Raw genomic sequence first — 20,092 nt, 5'->3', positions numbered from 1 at the left:
CCTGGCGAATCAGCAGAGTGTTTTATCACGGACGTGTATAAGCTCGCGGAACACTGCAGATATGGCGACCTTCATGAGGAAATGATCAGAGACCGTATTGTAGTGGGCATAAGAGATGCAAAGCTCTCAGAGAGACTGCAACTAGATCCAAATTTGAAATTGGATAAAACAATAACTCAGGTCAGACAAAATGAGGAAATAAGAGTCAGCAGCCAATAATAAGACGAGAAAAGTCTGAAGTAAAAGAAGTTAACGTTGATGCAGTCGTAACAAAGAGAACATCTAAAGCAAAAATGACATTGCAAAAAGCAGAGGGGACAGTGCAGAGAACGCAAAGTTTTTTCAATGCGACTCCTAAAATAAAACAGATGGATTCCTGCAAGAGATGCGGAAAAAGTCCACAACACCCATGGAAATTGTGTCCAGCTAGAGAAGCGGAATGCAGAAAATGTAGAAAAAAATGACATTTTGCTACAGTATGCCGGTAAGTTCAAAGACTCGAAGCGATCGTTGACAGTTCATATGATGAGTCTGCATTCTTGGGAACAATCCAGACCCAAAAACAAGAGAATATGTGGCAACAGAAAATACTGGTGAATAAAGAACCAATCACCTTTAAAATAGATACAGGTGCAGCAGTCACAGCTATTCCAGCATCTTTGTATTCAGCTGAAAAGCAAGGGAAACTCAAAGATTCCAAAAAGAAGATCCTGGGACCTAACAGTACTCCATTGAAAGTGATGGGTACGTTTAGTGCATGCCTACAGAAGGGCAAAAAGAGAATTTGGCAGGATATATATGTGGTAACGGATCTAGTGATGCCGCTGCTTGGACTTCCTGCAATTCAAAGCTTACAATTACTGCAACAGGTAGCCAACATACACAAACCTGGAGAGCAGTACAAGGCAATGTTCCCCAAAGTTTTCTCGGGACTCGGAAAATTAGAGGGCAGCTACAAGATCAAACTGTCGGAAGGAGCCGTCCCGTATGCTCTATCAGCCCCACGACGAGTACCGCTACCGCTCGTGGAAAAAGTAAAACTGGAACTCCACAGAATGGAAAAAATGGGAGTCATTCGACGAATCGAAGAGCCTACTCCCTGGTGCGCGGGTATGGTTGTCGTGCCAAAACCGAATGGCAATATCAGGATTTGCATCGATCTCACACGGTTGAACGAGAATGTGTGCAGAGAAAGACACATACTGCCAGCTGTGGATGAGACTTTAGCACAGCTAGAGGGCGCAGCTGTGTTCTCCAAATTAGATGCCACATCTGGGTTCTGGCAAATACCCTTGCATGAAGACTCCGAGCCTCTAACAACATTCATTACACCCTTTGGGAGATACTGCTTTCGGCGTCTTCCTTTTGGGATATCTTCGGCCCCGGAGAATTTCCAGCTCAGGATCTCTCAGATCATTGCAGGAACGACTGGAGCTCTTTGTCATGCAGACGATGTCCTAGTGTTTGGAAAAGAACAAAAAGAACACAATGAGAGACTGTGTGAGGTGCTGAAGAAGTTTGAAGAAGCAGGACTAACACTGAATGATAAGTGTGTCTTTGCTGTTGATAGAGTGAAGTTCCTAGGCCATACCATAAGTGCTCAAGGGATCGAAGCAGACGAGGACAAGATTAAAGCCATCCTCAACATGCCTGAGCCAGAGAACGTGGAAGGTGTGAGACGTTTCATGGGAATGGTTAACTACGTTGGGAAGTTTTCACCTCATCTGCCGACTCTCACGAAGCCACTGAGAGACCTGTTAAGAAATGACAACACCTGGACATGGGATGCACAGCAGAAAGAAGCGTTTGCAAAAGTAAAGAAAGAACTCAGCTCACCAGCTATACTGGCACAGTATAGTCCGAACAGTGAGACTATAGTTTCAGCCGACGCTACATCTTATGGTCTAGGCGGGGTGCTCATGCAGAAACAAAAAAATGGTGAGTGGAGGCCTGTCGTATATATCTCAAGGAGTCTAACCCCCACAGAGACACAATATGCACAAATCGAAAAAGAAGCTATTGCGACAACATGGGCATGTGAGCGACTCAGTGCATATTTGCTTGGATTGGAATTTACAGTGCATACCGACCACAAACCCCTAATATCACTGTTGGGCAACAGACCAATTGATGATTTACCTCCAAGAATTCTTCGTTTCAGACTGAGGCTGCTCAGATACAAGTACAACATCATGTACGTTCCAGGAAAACAACTGGTCACGGCAGATGCGTTGTCACGAGCGCCATCGGGACCTGAAAAATCAACAGAAAACGAAACATTGGAGGATGAGTGCAGAGTTTTTGTGGATCTCATAGTTCAACAAATCCCTGCAACAAAAACAAAACTGAAACAGATTCAGGAAATGCAGAATGAGGATCTAACCTGCCAACAACTAAGACAGTATACACAAAAAGGATGGCCAGACCATCAGAAAACGGTGTCGGAACCTCTCGTGCCATACTGGTCTCATAGGGCAGATATCCACGTGGCAAACGGTATCCTACTGAAAGGAGAACGAATTCTGATTCCAAAACCCATGCAGAGAGAGATGCTCGAAAGACTTCATCAAGGTCATCAAGGAATGACGAAGTGCATTGCAAGGGCACAGCAATCTATATGGTGGCCAGGTGTTATAAGAGATGTAAGAGAGTTAGTGGAGAGATGCGACATCTGCTGTCAGCATTCCCAGCAGAAAACAGAGCAATTGATGCCAACACCTTTACCAGCGAGACCCTGGCAACGATTCGCAGCTGATATCTTCCAATGGGAAGGAGGACATTATCTGGTGGTTGACTATTTCAAAACTCATCACAGCAACAACAGTGGAGAGGCTGAAGGTCATCTTTGCCAGGTTTGGAATCCCTGAAACACTGGTGACAGATAACGGTCCACAGTTTGCGTCATGTGAGTTCGCAGAGTTTTCCCGAGACTATGACTTCAAACATGTCACAAGCAGTCCACGTTACCCCCAGAGCAATGGAGAGGCAGAGCGAGCGGTGCGTACAGTAAAACAAATGCAGAGAAAGAACCAAGACCCTCAGAGAGCTCTTTTGGCCTACAGATCGACTCCATTAGCTCATGGGATCTCACCTGCAGAACTCTTGATGGGGAGAAGAATAAGGTCAACAGTCCCAGTTCCACCTAAATCTCTCACCCCAAGATGGCCTGAGCTGAAAGTGTTCAGAAGAAAAGATAGGATGGTAAAAGAGAAACAACAGGAAACATTCAGATCTAGACACAGAGCGAAAAATCTACCAGTCATCATACCTGGACAGAAAGTGTGGATCAGGACATTGAAAACCACTGGAACGGTCCGGGGGGAAGCAGCAACGCCAAGATCGTATCAGGTAGAAACAGAGATGGGAACACTGAGAAGGAATCGAGCTTGTCCCTTGAAACAGAGTGTCAAGGGGTAGGGGAGAAAATATTCCCCTAAGGATTGGGACACCACTACTATGCCGTCACACGTCATCATTCGTCATCTAGCTCTTACAATACACACATATACTGGTGTGCTGGTGTGCATTAGAGCCTTTAATTATCGTTCTGTATTAATGCGCTGCTTACTGACACACACACATATCGGAAATCCCGCAGCTCACACATCCAGGAGAAAATAAACTTGTCAGCACTGCCCCATGACTTTTATTAAATACAGTTTAAATACTGAATCGCTACATATTTTCCAGCGACGAGAGGATACAATCGCTATTTTTAAGTAAACTCACTCCATAAAGATAAACGCACAGCCATGTTGCCGAGATAATTCATAACCCTTATTTTGAAGTGTGATCTCAAAAAATCTTTCTTAGAAGGGCTGTCTGGCCCTTCCCCTTACCCCTACCCCTCCAACCAAAAAAGAATCGCGACACCCCTACCCCTTCACATGAATGTGCGAAACGGAGGGGTTGGGGAAAGGGGAAGGGCTAAGGGGTAGAATTGGGATTGGGCCTAAGTCCAAACATGATGGAAGAAGATTACACTCTCGTATACGCATCCATTTGTCCATTAACAGCTGACTTTGTGAAAGATGCTGCATTACACATTGCTGTTGTCATGGTCCTGCCATCATGTCCTGACTTTCTCTAGTCTAGAGGCAGGATCATGACAGACCCGTGTTTTGTGTACAAGCACATGGCCTTGTCTTTGGGCCATGTGCTTGTGTTGTCTCGTTCCCTTGCCCCGCCCCCCTTGTTATCCTAGTCTTGTCGTGATTGTCCTATCTGTGCCACCTGTCGTGTCTTGATTAGTTCCCCTATTTAGATCTCCTAGTGTGCTCTGTCTAGTGATGTGTCGTTCTTGAACGATTCGTTCATTTTGAACGAATCTTTAATGTGACTCGGGAAGAACGAGTCGTCTCGGGGAGTGATTCGTTCAGTCGCGCATGCGCATTATTCTATGGGTTCTGTTCTAGTAGTAGTAATTCACCTGTCATTCAATGCAGTCTTGAGCCGGAAAGAGAATTGATTAGTTCATAGTTCGAGTCTATCGGGTTTTTGACTCGTTCCTCAATCACGTGACAGCCCAATACGTTAAACCCAATGCAGCATGAGCCGGAAAGAGAATTGATTAGTTCATAGTTCGAGTCTATCGGGTTTTTGACTCGTTCCTCAATCACGTGACAGCCCAATACATTAAACCCAATGCAGCATGAGCCGGAAAGAGAATTGATTAGTTCATAGTTCGAGTCTATCGGGTTTTTGACTCGTTCCTCAATCACGTGACAGCCCAATACGTTAAACCCAATGCAATATGAGCCGGAAAGAGAATTGATTAGTTCATCTCATGAGTCTTCGGGTCGAGTCATTCCTTAATCACGTGACAGACCCATACGCTAAAAACATAGACACTGACAGTAAAAGAATGCAGATAATTGAATAGTTCATCTCTCGGTTCTTCGGGTTTTTCGTTCTTTTGTACTGTGTGACAACATTGGCTAGAGTAATTAGTTCATTTACAACTTTCCTTACAAAATGGGTGCGTAGTACTTATTTATTATTAGTATTATTTACTCTTACAGTAACATGATGCATTTCTGGTTTCAAATTGTTGTTTTTAATTTCTGTCATGGTGGTACTTTTCCATAACACTGAATGTGGAAATAAAGAGTTGGTTATGTTTAAAATGTTGATCTTTTTTTCTGTCTGTTTGTTTGTTTTGGTTTAGTTGTGCAGTTATTAAATCAGATTGTCTGTGTAAACCATACTTTTGTGACATATGACACTTTATAAACATTAAAAACACTGTACATACTTTTGAATAGTTGTTTATTGTTTATTACAGAAAAGCTTTGTAACAAAGAGGACAACTATTCCAAAATAAATTAAAATAATAAAAATGTAAATAATTAAAAATGAAATTAAAATTAAAAGATAATAAAGCCACAGGGTCTAATAACCTTAACAAATGAACTTTAAAAGTACAATATAAAAAAAAGAAAAACTAAATATTGCACAACAAGCTATTCCCAAAATAATTTTAAACCATTTGAATAAAAAATAAATGAAAATTAAGAGATACTAAAGCTATGGAGCCTTATAACAATAACAAATTACCTTTTAAAATCACAACAACAAAAATATTGCACAACAAGCTAGTCTTTTTCTAAATAAATAAAAATAAATAAGCTTTAAAATAAATAACACACTGTGGCTATATTTTTAGGACTTGCTTTAAGGCATGTTTACATTATTAAAAAAAACAACAAGCTCCCTGACCTTGGATGGGCTGAGTCTGTGAGTTCTTCTGTCTGAGATAATCTGCCCAGTTTTAGAAAAAAAAAATTTCAGATGGCACGGATGTGGCCACAATGCAAAGTCTTGTCTTTGTGACTTCAGAAAGGCTTGTGTATACTGGTGAACATCTCCTCCACCAGGCCAGAGGGTCTGATGTGCGGGGTAAGAGTGGCTCTGCAAGGTAGGCATCTCCATCATAGCATCTGAGGTCTTAGAAGAGGTAGCAGAAGGCCTCAAGCTTGCTACCCTCTCGTCAAAGTCTTCCCAAAACATGGCCCCTGCACTGGCAGTGAACCAGGATCTGAAACTCCTCACTCTGAGCTGGGTTAAAACTGTTAAAGCTGAAGTTATCATAACCTTAATGTCTTTAACATTTGTCTTTAACATTAATAATTCAAATTCAAAATGTTATTTGCTTTTAATGTATGTCATTATGTCCTTTTTTGAGCAATCTTCTTATACATATATTACACCAATATGTCAAGTCTGCCTAGGAAAAGCAATTATTATACCAGCAAACTCAAAATTGGAGTAAAAATGAACAAACTAGTTTATAAATACTTTTTATTGTAAGCTTGGATTATTATATTATTATATAGCCTAGTGTTTATTTACCGATAGACAGTCAAGAAGACAAATTAATCAAAATTTTATTTATAACAGGGTTTATTTATTTATAAAATAATAACAAACCACAGATCCTCAACAAACAGTAACAAAAACACGGTGACAGAAATGTCAGAAATAGCGCATGGGGCTGTCACGTGATTAAGGAACGAGTCAAACTCGACCCGAAAGACTCGTGAGATGAACTAATCAATTCTCTTTCCGGCTCGAGACTGCGTTAGTTTTGCGTATGGGGCTGTCACGTGATTAAGGAACGATTCAAACTCAACCCGAGACCCGAAAGACTCATGAGATGAACTAATCAATTCTCTTTCCGGCTCGAGACCGCGTTAGTTTCGCGTATGGGGCTGTCACGTGATTAAGGAACGAGTCAAACTCGACCCGAAAGACTCATGAGATGAACTAATCAATTCTCTTTCCGGCTCAAGACCGCGTTAGTTTTGCGTATGGGGCTGTCACGTGATTAAGGAACGAGTCAAACTCGACCCGAAAGACTCATGAGATGAACTAATCAATTCTCTTTCCGGCTCAAGACCGCGTTAGTTTTGCGTATGGGGCTGTCACGTGATTAAGGAATGACTTAAACCCGAAGACTTCTTGTCAGATAAGAGGTGAGATGAGCATGTTTTGTTTGTTGTTTGTAACTGCTAATGCTATCAATAATAATAATAATAAAAAAAAAAAAAAAAAAAAAAAAAAAAAAAAGAGGTGAGATGAGCTAATCACAGACTGAAGACCCAGGTAAAGAATGAGTATTTTTTTCTTTATCTCATAGCATTTTATTTTTGTATTGTTTGTAGTGTGATCAACGTTTGCGTAAGTACTAGATGTGTTGGGGAGGTAGCACTTAATATTTTAATAACATTTTGCTAAAATGAACGAAATGAACGAAATGACTCGAAAAAAGTTTCGTTCATTTTGCTGAACGAGACTCAAAAGTCCGAGTCGGTAAAATGATCCGAACTTCCCATCACTAGCTCTGTCTTTTGTCGGTTCATTGTTTCCTCAAACTGTTCTACTTATGTGTTCCTACCTGTCAGCTTCCTGAGATATCGTGTCCTTGTAACCCCTCAAAGAAGTCGTTGTACTACCGTGAGTGTTTGTTAGTAGTTAGTGTTCAGAGTCTTTGTTTTCCTTGTTTATTGTGTTTTGTAGAGTTATTCAGTGTCTACCCTAGTCCTTGTTTTCCCCCTCGTGGGTTTTGTTTTCCCCTTTTACCTAATAAATCCTGTGTTCAGTAAATCCTGTCTGCACTTGAGTTCCTCCCTACCCCTCCTCATAACAGCTGTAACTGAGAATACTTCACATAATCAGAATGGGCTGTCTCCCATGCATTCAGGGCATTGGGTCCACTGTTCTCTCTTAAGAACCATTGCCATTTGAGAACTGTTGTGTTTCTAGCCTGGATGAATGGGATATGCCTCTCTGAAGTATTAGCTTTAGCAGAGTTCCCCATGCCTGGGTTGTCATTGGTGTGCCTGTTGACTTCCTTGATTTGGTGCATGCTTGTTTCTCTCTTGGTGCCTTCTCACTAGATTGACAAGTGTGCACCTCGGTATGGCAGAGTGGGTGGGTATTCTGATCTCCAAAGTGTCCACTAGAGGATGCAGTGTCTCGTTTACCCTCTTGGGGATCATGGTTAAATATGCAAACTGAGACATTCATTCAAACAAAAGTAAAAAATCCACATAAATGTAATGTTGTTTGTTTATTCAACAGGGACAAATCAAACCCGTTGGAGCCACAGGAGTTGGATCAGATCAACACCTAAAACAGGGAAAGACTAAAAATCTTAAGTATGTATTTCACAGACTTAATCTGGAAGATAACCACCACAATAAACTGAGAGCTGCAGATGTTCTTCAGATAACCAAACATTCACTACAGTCTAATGAGTCTTGTGCTGAAGAGGAGCTGATTCAGACGTTCATATACAAACTACTAATGATGAACTACAGAGCAAGAAACATTACAACTAAAAAAACAAATGAACAGGATGACACACAACAAAGAGAGAATAATTCATCTGAAGATGAGAGTGATATTTTTGAGGTTTATAAAGAGACATCTTTATCCAAAACAAGCCAATCTGAGGGAATTGACCCAATGGATGTTCAGATGGCTGTGTTTCATCATGCTGATGGTTTTCTGAAGCAGATGATGGTGACTAAACTGTCCCAGTGTCAGTATGCTTTGCCTCTGTTTGTTCCTGATCCATTCACACAACAGATTGAGTTTCCTCTCTGGACATTTAGACAAATCAACAAGAGCTGGAAAATCAGAAACACCAAGAATGAAATCATCAGACGGTGATGAATAGCCTGATTAATAAGAAACATGACACATACTTCCACAAGAACTGCCCAGGGAGCAGCAGAACCAGAGTTCTAATGGATGGAGTGGTGGAGATCGCCTGGTTCTGCCCCTCTGGAACAAACACGGATAAATTCACTGACTGTGTTGCCTTCTGTAATCTACATGGTGATGCAGGAGACCATGAGAAACAGCTGCAGATCCTCACTGAAATGAGCTCAATGTTGTTTTTCTAACAAAACTTGACAAGAATGACAGAAATGCAGCAAAGATAAAAATATGTACAAAGAAAGAAAGCCACTTATTTGTCTCCTTACTGAGAATAAATCTGCTGTAACTAAGCCAAAGAAAGGAAAATCCATGATCGGCCTGAAAGACAGAAATCAGTCAGATGTATCTGAAGAACTCAGAAGAGCCATAAATGATTGTCTTTCAGAATCATCTCACACTTTCAGTCTTGAAAATATGTCCAAAATCTCAGGGATCAGAGTAGATGAGGAAGATGATGAAAACTGCAATAGAGGAAGGGCAGCAGCACAGCAGATGATGAGTTTACTGGAGAAGAAAGATCTGACAGAAATCAAAGAGTCATTTCTGCCTAATCAGGGGAAACTGTGGCATCTATGGTGTCAGAAAAACAAAGAGCTACATCGACCTCAAACATATGAGACCGAAATGGACATCAGTAGAAAACATTTAGAAATGAACAAAATCCGTAAACAGCAGCATAATTCTGACATTAGTGAGTTCATGAAGCTCTTTATTAAACAAATAAACTCACATGCTCCCACAAAGATGTTTTTCCTTAAATGGCTCTGAATCCTGCTAGATGAATATACATCAGCTGATCTTTCATCTCTACATCACAAATATGATGAAAAGTGGTCAACAGTCTTAAAACTGAAAGAAAAGCACGATAAATCTGAGCAACTCAAAGTGGAACAAAGTGAACTTGAGAGAATATCGGAGGATCTTCAAGCTGCAGCCTTTGGTTTGGAGCACATCATGAGGGAGATCGGTCAGATTTATGAATCATGTTCATCTGTGAAGAAGAACAAGAAAGACTTGGAGATCCCCTTCTCTTCTCTCCCAAGTTTTGCAGCAGAGATGATGATCTCTGGATTTCCACTGGAGCTGATGGATGGGGATGCTTGTCATGTTCCTGTGATCTGGATCTCTGCTGTTCTAGATCAACTTGTCCAGAAACTGGGAGACCAGAGAGTCTTTGTGCTGTCAGTTTTAGGGATTCAGAGCTCTGGGAAATCCACCATGCTGAATGCCATGTTTGGACTCCAGTTTGCCGTCAGTGCTGGCAGGTGCACCAGAGGAGCTTTCATGCAGCTGGTCAGAGTCTCAGATGAGATGAAATCACAGGTCAACTTTGATTATATTCTGATTGTTGATACTGAGGGTCTTCATGCTATAGAACTGGCTGGAAGATCAACACGACATCATGACAATGAATTGGCCACATTTGTTGTAGGTCTGGGAAATCTGACCTTGATCAACATCTTTGGAGAAAACCCAGCTGAGATGCAGGACATTCTTCAGATTGTTGTACAGGCTTTCCTTAGAATGAAGAAGGTCAGACTGGATCCCAGCTGTGTGTTTGTGCATCAGAATGTTTCAGACATCACAGCTGGAGAGAAAAACATGGAGGGAAGGAGACGACTGCTGGAGACACTGGATGAGATGACTAAACTTGCTGCTAAAGATGAAGTCTGTGATGCAGAACGTTTCAGTGATATCATTAGATTTGATGTTCAGAATGATGTGAAATATTTCACTCAGCTCTGGGAGGACAGCCCACCAATGGCACCACCAAATCCAAACTACTGTGAGAACATTCAAGACCTCAAGAAAACTATTATGTCTCATGCCTCAAAATCACATGGAATGATGCTGATAAACTCAAAAGATCGTATTAAAGATCTCTGGGAGGCTTTACTGGATGAACGGTTCGTCTTTAGCTTCAGAAATTCTCTGGAGATTTCAGCTTACAGGAAACTGGAGACTGAATACAGCAAGTGGTCCTGGAGTCTTCGCAGTGCCATGATGGAAACTGAGAACAAACTACACAACAAAATAGAAAATGAAGCTATTAACGAGATTAAGCAATCTGATCTTCAAATAGAACTGAAGAAGACAAGTGAAGAAGTGAACAAATTAATGTCAGATTTTTTTGAAAAAGACAGAGATAAAGATATACTGATTCAGTGGAAAACATCATTTGAAATCAAGATCAAAGAGCTTCAGGAAAACATTGTGAGAGAAACAAAGAGGAAATTAAATGAGGTTCTTCAGCAGCGAGGCTTGAAGAAGAAGATTGATGCTCAGAGGACACATCATGAAAACACTCTCTTGGAAAAGAGCAAAGAACTTGCCTTAAAACTCAAAGACAAAACAAATGATGAGGAAACACTGAAGAAAGAGTTTGATTTGTTTTGGGAACAGTGTGTGAAGAATATCATCAGTGACACTCCTGAAATTAAAGACATTGACATAATGAGAGATGTAAGAGAGATCCTTAGTGACATCTATGAAAGTGTTCCTGTAGATCACTGGAGGGAGAGCAGGGATATTTTCACAATGCCAGTGTATTCAGATTATGTAAAACTAAAGAAATCCAGTGGAATTACAGGAGCTTTTACAAATATCTACAGATCAGCTAAAGAGAAGGTGTGTTATATTCTGTCTCAAGAAGATGAATCTCAAATAAGATCATTTATCAGAGATGTTGTTCAACAGACAGACAAAGAGATTCAGTCATTTAACATCTCAAAGATGGGCTACAACATCAGCTGCATTCACCAGCTCACAGGTTACATCAAGGCAAGAGTGACAGAACATGAGACAGGACGAGTGAAATATGTGTTCAAGAATGAATTCTTTAGGGATTTGGTTCTTTCCATCTGTAAGAGAACAAACAGGATGATCACTGACCAACACAGGCTTTTCAGGGAAGCCAATGATCCTGTAATATATGTTGAGAAGAAGAGAGAAGAGTACTATCGCATTTTCCAGAAATACTGTCATGGATCTGCATCAGCTGCTATTTTTGGTGAGATCATCTGTCAGAAACTCAAAGTACCCATTGAGCAGAGTGTCTACAAGAAAACTGCAAATGACCAGGCAGGTGAAATGAGAACAAATTGTCCATCACTGAATGGAAACAGATCAAAACTGGAGAAACACATCCTGAAGAGACTAGCAGAAGAGGAGGATTTTGTCAAATACTTGGAGTACATTCATAATCCCAGAGATCTCTTCAAGAGTTTCATCAGAGATGAAGTCTGTCAGTACATCACTGATCAGTTCAGTGTCAGTGTTTTACCCAAGATGAAGGAGAACATTAAACTCCTGCAGCAGAAGATCATGAAAGCAGCACTTAAATCTACTGAACATGTTCAACTGAACAGAGGAGATGTTGGTTTGTGGTTGAAGAGTTTCACACAGCAGCTTTCAGACGAGCTGATTTTCTCTTAAAAAGACCTCAGTGGAGTGAAACATGATGATGTTGATGATTTCAACCTCCTAGAAGAGGTGATAAGAAAAGAGCTTCCTGCTATAATGTCTCAGATTAGCTTGAGAGTCACAAGAAGGTCATTTGAAGAAAAATTGGACTATAGGTTCAGACCAGATGAGTTTCTGATTGATCACTTCTGTCAGTGCTGTTGGGTTCAGTGTCCATTCTGCACAAACACCATTGAAAATTATCCTGGAGATCACAGTGTTCCTTTGCATCGTGTCACTGGGATAACCGGGATGAAGTTCAGGAATACGACATACTTGACTGTTGACATTTGCACATCAGCAGTAACAAGTGATGGATCTTTTTACCCACATTCCTCAGACAACACAGTCCTCTGGAGAGAATACAGAAAAGGAGGTGATAGATTTGCTAAGTGGAGCATCACCCCTGATCTCTCTGAACTTCCCTACTGGAAGTGGTTTGTGTGCAGATTCCAGAAAGATCTGGAAAAATTCTACAACAACACTTTTGAGGAGTGTGGTAAGATCCCAGATGAATGGAGAGAGCAACTGAAAGATAACAGTAAAGCAATACAAAGTTTAGATGAGTACATCTAAACTTTCTTCCAGGTTAGAAAATACAGTAAAATAAACTGCACTTATGAATTGTAAACAAACAGATTCAGGTTTATTGGATGTATATTTTAGCTCACCCCTCCCCAAGAGGATGCTACCATAAAACCTTTGTTGTTATTCCAGTGAAGTTATATGTCTGTCTATGTCTTTGTCATAAGGTATCATCAGACAGGGAGATGATTGGCGTCTGCAGTGAAGGATATTTTGCTGTAACTAAATCTACAAAGTTGGATCACTATTTATGAAAATTCTACATAAATGTGGTTATGTTTAAAAACACAGTTTATGATTTATGATATTGGTTTCTCACTGTTTCAAGAATATAAATCTCAAATAAGATAATTTGTCAGAGAAGTTGTTCAGGAGACAGATAAAATCATTCATTTAACATCATTGGCTGAAAAAAGAAATTAGAATAAACGGTCATTGAAATATTTATTAGTTATTCCTTTTTATTATTATATTTTTTATTACTAATCAAAACAGCTAAACATGGCATGACACATAAATCTCAGTGCTGGTAATCAGACGGAAGTGTGAAAAATAATTTTATATTAAAATCAAATGATTAAAAAATCACTTTAGTGTAAACATACTTCACTCTACACAAATAATGTGTGATTAAACACATAATGCATTTATCTGTCGGAAAGACTTTGTCAGTTGTCCTTTTACATTGTTTTGACTACACATTAACATTGTGTAGATCTCTCATAGCAGATCTGAATGTGCTGACTATACTTTAATCATTATTAAAATTCAATACTTAGACATTACCAAAATATATCTCTTTAAAATGTTTTTTAAATAATACTGTGATCAAGAATTCTCTATTGTCTTGTACAAATAATGAATCTTAGCAGGAATAAATCATAATGCACAGAAACAACGTGCCTGTCCTTTTGCCTTATTATACTGCTCTCTGGAATACCTGTTTCTGATTTTTCAGTCATGCCATCTAATGGTTAGTTATCCCCCAATAGCCGATACTGATAACACAGGCTCATGGGTACCTGTTTTTCTTGTTTGTTTGTTTTTTTCTTTGTTTGTTTTTTTTTTTTTTTAGTTTGTTTTAGTGAGCTAATAAAATATTTAAACTTAAAGTGATGTAAAACCCCCATTTTAGCATTGGGCATTCACACCTCAGATTTGAAAAAGACTTAAGAAATGGTTGTGTAAACCTGTGGAAAATTGGGAAAGTAGAGGGTGTGAAGAGGGGAGACACCCAGTAAAAAAGGCCTAAAACACACATATCATATGATTGTACCAAAATTGTATTGTCTTTGTTGTGGCTCCATGTATTTTGGCTGTGGTACATTCCAAAAGGGTGTTGTCCAGCAAATCTGACATCCACGTCAGTCTAATTGGGATAGATGGATCCAACCACAATTTTAAGATAACCTTTATGGCAGTGGTCAGTGCAGCAAACAGGATCCTTTTTTGATTAAGAGACAATGACAGCAACGAATCATTCGGCAAAAGAAAAAACAGTGGGTCCTTTTGGATCTGAGTCTTCAGAAGATCTGACAATAAGTCCTGTACCAAGGACCAGAGCAACACAATTCGGGAACATTCCCAGAACATATGGATATATGTACCTTGACTTGAGTTATTACACAGGTGACTGTAGGGTCACAGTGTTAAGTTCTCTTTCCCAGAAAAACCCTCAATTGGAATGTTTGAATACTGTCGTACCACAAGCAATTTATAAATTATACCCACAACACCTCTAGAAGCTAAACTAAAATCTATCCAATTTACCATAGGATGAGAAGATGTTTTAATCGACCAGGGAACTCCATAAGCCTTCAGTGCAGATCTTAATCTTAATAAAGTACAGGAAAAAGGAGAATCGGGAGGAAAACTCATTCTTTAAGATTTGAAAGGACTTGAGCCCATAATCATTGTACAGGTCTTTTAAAGTGTAAATACCACATTCAACCCAGCATTTGGAAACAAATGGTTTGATACAAGTATGAAGATTATTATTATGCCAAATGGAGCTCTGCAGCTCCCATAATCTTTTCAGCTGCTTTCCAGGTTTTGGTGTTGTGTAACAACTCTTCTAATATCAAAGACAAAAAGTAATCACAAAAATAAAATAAGGGGGGATCACATCCAAATATAATTGCCAACCACCAACCTAAGGTCAGGACTTTTGCAATCAGCTTAGAATCTGTGGATAGAAGATTACTTGGCCTGTAACTAGAGCATTTGAGTGGATCCTTCTCTTTCTTCAGCAGCAAAGTTATTAAGGGGGGGGGGGGGGGTTACAATGGTATTTTGTGTATTCAGAGTTGTCCACAGTGTTAAAGAGATGGATTCTCATGCTAAACATGACCAAAGTTTGAAAAAATAATTTAGAAGAATGACTGAGAATTTCTGTGCTGAAAATCTTACTTCCAGGTTGGTATAAGTTTTGGCTGTTTTGTTTTTTTGACTGTGGATCTGATGATGTAGACGAGAACGGAAGTCCTTATATGAGCATTTCTCCCGGAAAAAAGGACGCCCGCGCACACACATTGACCAGAGGAGAGCGAGACCGCGCACATCATCACGCTTCAAAATCGTCTGCAACACTCCATAGGATTTGTTCGAGAATGCCTCCAAATAAGTGAATTTTTGGATGTGAGGGAAAGTTTACCATGTTCAACTTCCCCAAGAACCCAGCATTACATGAACAGTGGATGCAGTAATATAGTTCCGCTCATGGCACGCCTGCAGGAGCTCGGCTTTTTCTGGAAAGAATCGGAAAGCTGTTATTTTCTTTGATAAAAATGAATAAACTAAAGACTTTTTGGATATATGAAGGATGCAGTTCTACCCTAAAGGTACTCAAGATTAACATGAGATTAGGTTAAACTGTGTGTGTTATGTACCCTTTAAAGTTGTGGTTTGGTCCCTGTGCAAAGCCCCTTTTTCTAACGCAATAATTATTTCTAACGAGAATTAAGAATCAAAGGTGCTATTATGTCCCATAATGTCTTCAGTAGCTCTCGAGGAATCCCATCTAGCCCAGGTGCTTTAGTACTACTCATGCAATTTGTATTGTACACGAATGTACAATTCTGCAACAAGGAGGTATTAAATCTCCATCAGTTGGGTTTTGCGCCCAACAATGCAGGGGTTAAAGATGTAATTATCTGAGAATGACCAGATAAAAAAAATGGTTGAATATTAACTTTACTAATAAAAGGAATAAGTGAAGGGATCTGAAAAGAAGCTGAAAAGATTGTATAATCCTTAGCACCATCATTTTGTAATTGCAGACATTGCATATATTGTAATGTCGTAAAAATGAACAAAAATATCCAGAGATCGTTGACTCAAACTTAGAGGCATGAGATCTAACTAACTGGGGATTCAACAGAGCATTAAAATCATCCCCTAACACCACAAGACAGTCCTCTAAACTCACAACTAAAATTAATAATTAAAAACTTAAAAACAAATGATGAATCACTCTCCGTGGGTGCATATGCAGCCATAAAAGCATATTTAGTATTATTTAGGGAAACATAAGTGATTCAGCCTTCTTTATCATTACCTGGTTTTATTATTGAAAAATCAATATTACACTTAGAAACTATCAGCACTCCTTTAGTTTTGTTGACAGCGGAGGAGGAAGAGATCACTTTAAAGTATTTTGTTTGGAAGCGATGTATGTCCGCTGATTTCAAATGGGACTCTTGTATAAGGGCAATAGAACCCTTTTTGCATATTAGGTAATCTAAGTGTGATGTGATTGAAGAGAGAGAGGACTCAAGTGCGAGAGCAATGACAATAGTCTTTAATTAAACAAAGTCAAGCCACAGGTAAGAGAGAGAATAAAGGGTGGGTTGTCTCAGACAATTTGATTGATGAGGGTCATAAAAGCCATCTGTTCTGGACACCTGTTTGTACACCCCCTCCTCTCGCTGTACACCCCGGTGACCTAGATATGAACTTATGAACCTAAGATGAACTTACGAATAAGGGGATTTTTTGTTAAGGTTTTAAGTACACAGTGCATTTCAAGAAAAAGCTTATAAACACATACAAGGTGGAAACGATGTAATGATTGTTTTCGTAGTTGGAAAAGTGTAAAACGTTGTTAAAGTTGTAACAAATTTAAGAAAACTATTGGTTATTTATCTAAAACAACTAAACAAGTCAAAACTATCAGATGTGTTTTCGTTAAGCAACACGTGAAAAGATGTGAGAGCTTGTAAAAATTTAAAAAGGTGTTTTGTTACCAGCTAGAAAAGATGTGAGAGCTTGTAAAAATTTAAAAAGGTGTTTTGTTACTAGCAAGAAAAGAAAGCATTTAGCATTTGTATCTTACCTCAAACTAAAAAAGAAATGAATGTAAAGCGGCGATACAAACCAGAAAACTTGGTGTTTGTCACGATGTTATAAAAAGTTAAAACAAAAGAAAAAAGATGGAAGGCATTACGCGGATCTAAAATAAAATCCATCAGACAAGAAACTTGTCAAATCTATGTTGTACTTTACCACTAACCACCATTTTAAAAATCTAGACTGTTAGTGACAGAGTTAGACCAAAGAAAAAAAGATCTCACAGCAAAGTGTCAAGGCATATCCGTTGAGCGATCCTGACAGCATCGCAGACACACTTAGAATGAGGCTCGGGGAATGCTCCGGAAAAAAAAAAACCCACGCCTCCAGCGCTAGAGACTGTAGACTGATACCAGCATCAAATAGATTTAAATGTTAAAATAATTAAACTAAGTAGTTTTTAATAAATAGACATCAGTCCTTAATTAGTGAAAACTTTAAATCCGTTTAAGATCAATTTGTAATTTTTAAATGATGTAGCTTTATGCGATTTTTATTTACTTTTAGTCTTAAAAAATACAAAATAATAATAAAAACAACATTGAAAAAGCATTATTTGTTTTTAATGTATTAAGTTAATTACTCTAATCTACGACGAGTCTAAATTTAGACTATTGCCGTCGATATATCTTTTATTTTTGTCAAGCTTAATTTCTCAAACTATGACAATTAACACACAAACACACTTTCCATCTGGCCAGTTTGTAAGTTTGTGTCGTGTTATCTAGTAAATAAAACAGACATACAGTATTGTTCAAAATAATAGCAGTACAATGTGACTAACCAGAATAATCAAGGTTTTTAGTATATTTTTTATTGCTACGTGGCAAACAAGTTACCAGTAGGTTCAGTAGATTGTCAGAAAACAAACAAGACCCAGCATTCATGATATGCACGCTCTTAAGGCTGTGCAATTGGGCAATTAGTTGAAAGGGGTGTGTTCAAAAAAATAGCAGTGTCTACCTTTGACTGTACAAACTCAAAACTATTTTGTACAAACATTTTTTTTTTCTGGGATTTAGCAATCCTGTGAATCACTAAACTAATATTTAGTTGTATGACCACAGTTTTTTAAAACTGCTTGACATCTGTGTGGCATGGAGTCAACCAACTTGTGGCACCTCTCAGCTGTTATTCCACTCCATGATTCTTTAACAGCATTCCACAATTCATTCACATTTCTTGGTTTTGCTTCAGAAACAGCATTTTTGATATCACCCCACAAGTTCTCAATTGGATTAAGGTCTGGAGATTGGGCTGGCCACTCCATAACATTAATTTTGTTGGTTTGGAACCAAGACTTTGCCCGTTTACTAGTGTGTTTTGGGTCATTGTCTTGTTGAAAGAACCATTTCAAGGGCATGTCCTCTTCAGCATAGGGCAACATGACCTCTTCAAGTATTTTAACATATGCAAACTGATCCATGATCCCTGGTATGCGATAAATAGGCCCAACACCATAGTAGGAGAAACATGCCCATATCATGATGCTTGCACCTCCATGCTTCACTGTCTTCACTGTGTACTGTGGCTTGAATTCAGAGTTTGGGGGTCGTCTCACAAACTGCCTGTGGCCCTTGGACCCAAAAAGAACAATTTTACTCTCATCAGTCCACAAAATGTTCCTCCATTTCTCTTTAAGCCAGTTGATGTGTTCTTTGGCAAATTGTAACCTCTTCTGCACATGCCTTTTTTTTAACAGAGGGACTTTGCGGGGGATTCTTGAAAATAGATTAGCTTCACACAGACGTCTTCTAACTGTCACAGTACTTACAGGTAACTCCAGACTGTCTTTGATCATCCTGGAGGTGATCATTGGCTGAGCCTTTGCCATTCTGGTTATTCTTCTATCCATTTTGATGGTTGTCTTCCGTTTTCTTCCACGTCTCTCTGGTTTTGCTCTCCATTTTAAGGCATTGGAGATCATTTTAGCTGAACAGCCTATCATTTTTTGCACCTCTTTATAGGTTTTCCCCTCTCTAATCAACTTTTTAATCAAAGTACGCTGTTCTTCTGAACAATGTCTTGAACGACCCATTTTCCTCAGCTTTCAAATGCATGTTCAACAAGTGTTGGCTTCATCCTTAAATAGGGGCCACCTGATTCACACCTGTTTCTTCACAAAATTGATGACCTCAGTGATTGAATGCCACACTGCTATTTTTTTGAACACATCCCTTTCAACTAATTCAACTAATTGCCCAATTGCACAGCCTTAAGAGCGTGCATATCATGAATGCTGGGTCTCATTTGTTTTCTGAGAATCTACTGAACCTACTGGTAACTTGTTTGCCATGTAGCAATAAAAAAATATACGAAAAACCTTGATTATTCTGGTTAGTCACATTGTACTGCTATTATTTTGAACAATACTGTATGTAGTTAAAAGTAGTCGGTTTAACAATATGGCAGGAAAGAGATGTCATCTCAACATCAAAACGTGACCGGGTCGGGCATCTGGTGTCTGTGTGCTTACTGTTGCCTGCATATCAGTTAGACATCAGCGGGTGTAAAAACATCTAAAGGTTTTTGGGGGTTTGCAACTCAACTGTAATCTAATTAGTTTTCCAGGGGTTCTGGTGTTGTAAATGTGCGCTACAGGTCAACTAAAGTTAAAAAATTTTACGTACTCAATGATCAAAGGAGCGACAATTTAAACTTTATGGCTTAGGCCTGTGATCGTGAGGTTATCTGACAGTTCATTTACTGGTCAAATGGATGTGAAATCTTTTAACAAGTCAGACCATATAGGAATATGTAGTTTAATTCGAGTTAATTTAGTTTATTTTAGTTACATTTATAATTTTTATTAACCCCCTAGATCTTTCAACCTCAACATAAATGTACCGAGAATGCAAACAAGTACACAAACACAACCACACAATCATAAACACACACACACACACACACACACACACTTTCCTTCTGCCGAGTTTGTGTCGTGTTATCTAGTAATTAAACCAGACATATG

General features: G+C 39.1%; 1 protein-coding gene and 1 pseudogene across 1 annotated transcript in view; one reads left to right on the top strand and one right to left on the bottom strand.

Moving 5' to 3' along the window:
• The window catches only part of LOC127963166 (uncharacterized), a 392,897-nt gene that overhangs the window by 81,931 nt on the left and 290,874 nt on the right, over nucleotides 1–20,092 (bottom strand). The window lies entirely within an intron of this gene.
• LOC127963136 (interferon-induced very large GTPase 1-like) lies at nucleotides 7,910–12,915 on the top strand (annotated as a pseudogene).

This window comes from Carassius gibelio, chromosome B8, assembly GCF_023724105.1.
Source record: "Carassius gibelio isolate Cgi1373 ecotype wild population from Czech Republic chromosome B8, carGib1.2-hapl.c, whole genome shotgun sequence".
NCBI lineage: Eukaryota > Metazoa > Chordata > Actinopteri > Cypriniformes > Cyprinidae > Carassius > Carassius gibelio.
Note: the sequence above shows the minus strand (reverse complement) of the source record. Positions and strands in the feature narration are given on the sequence as shown.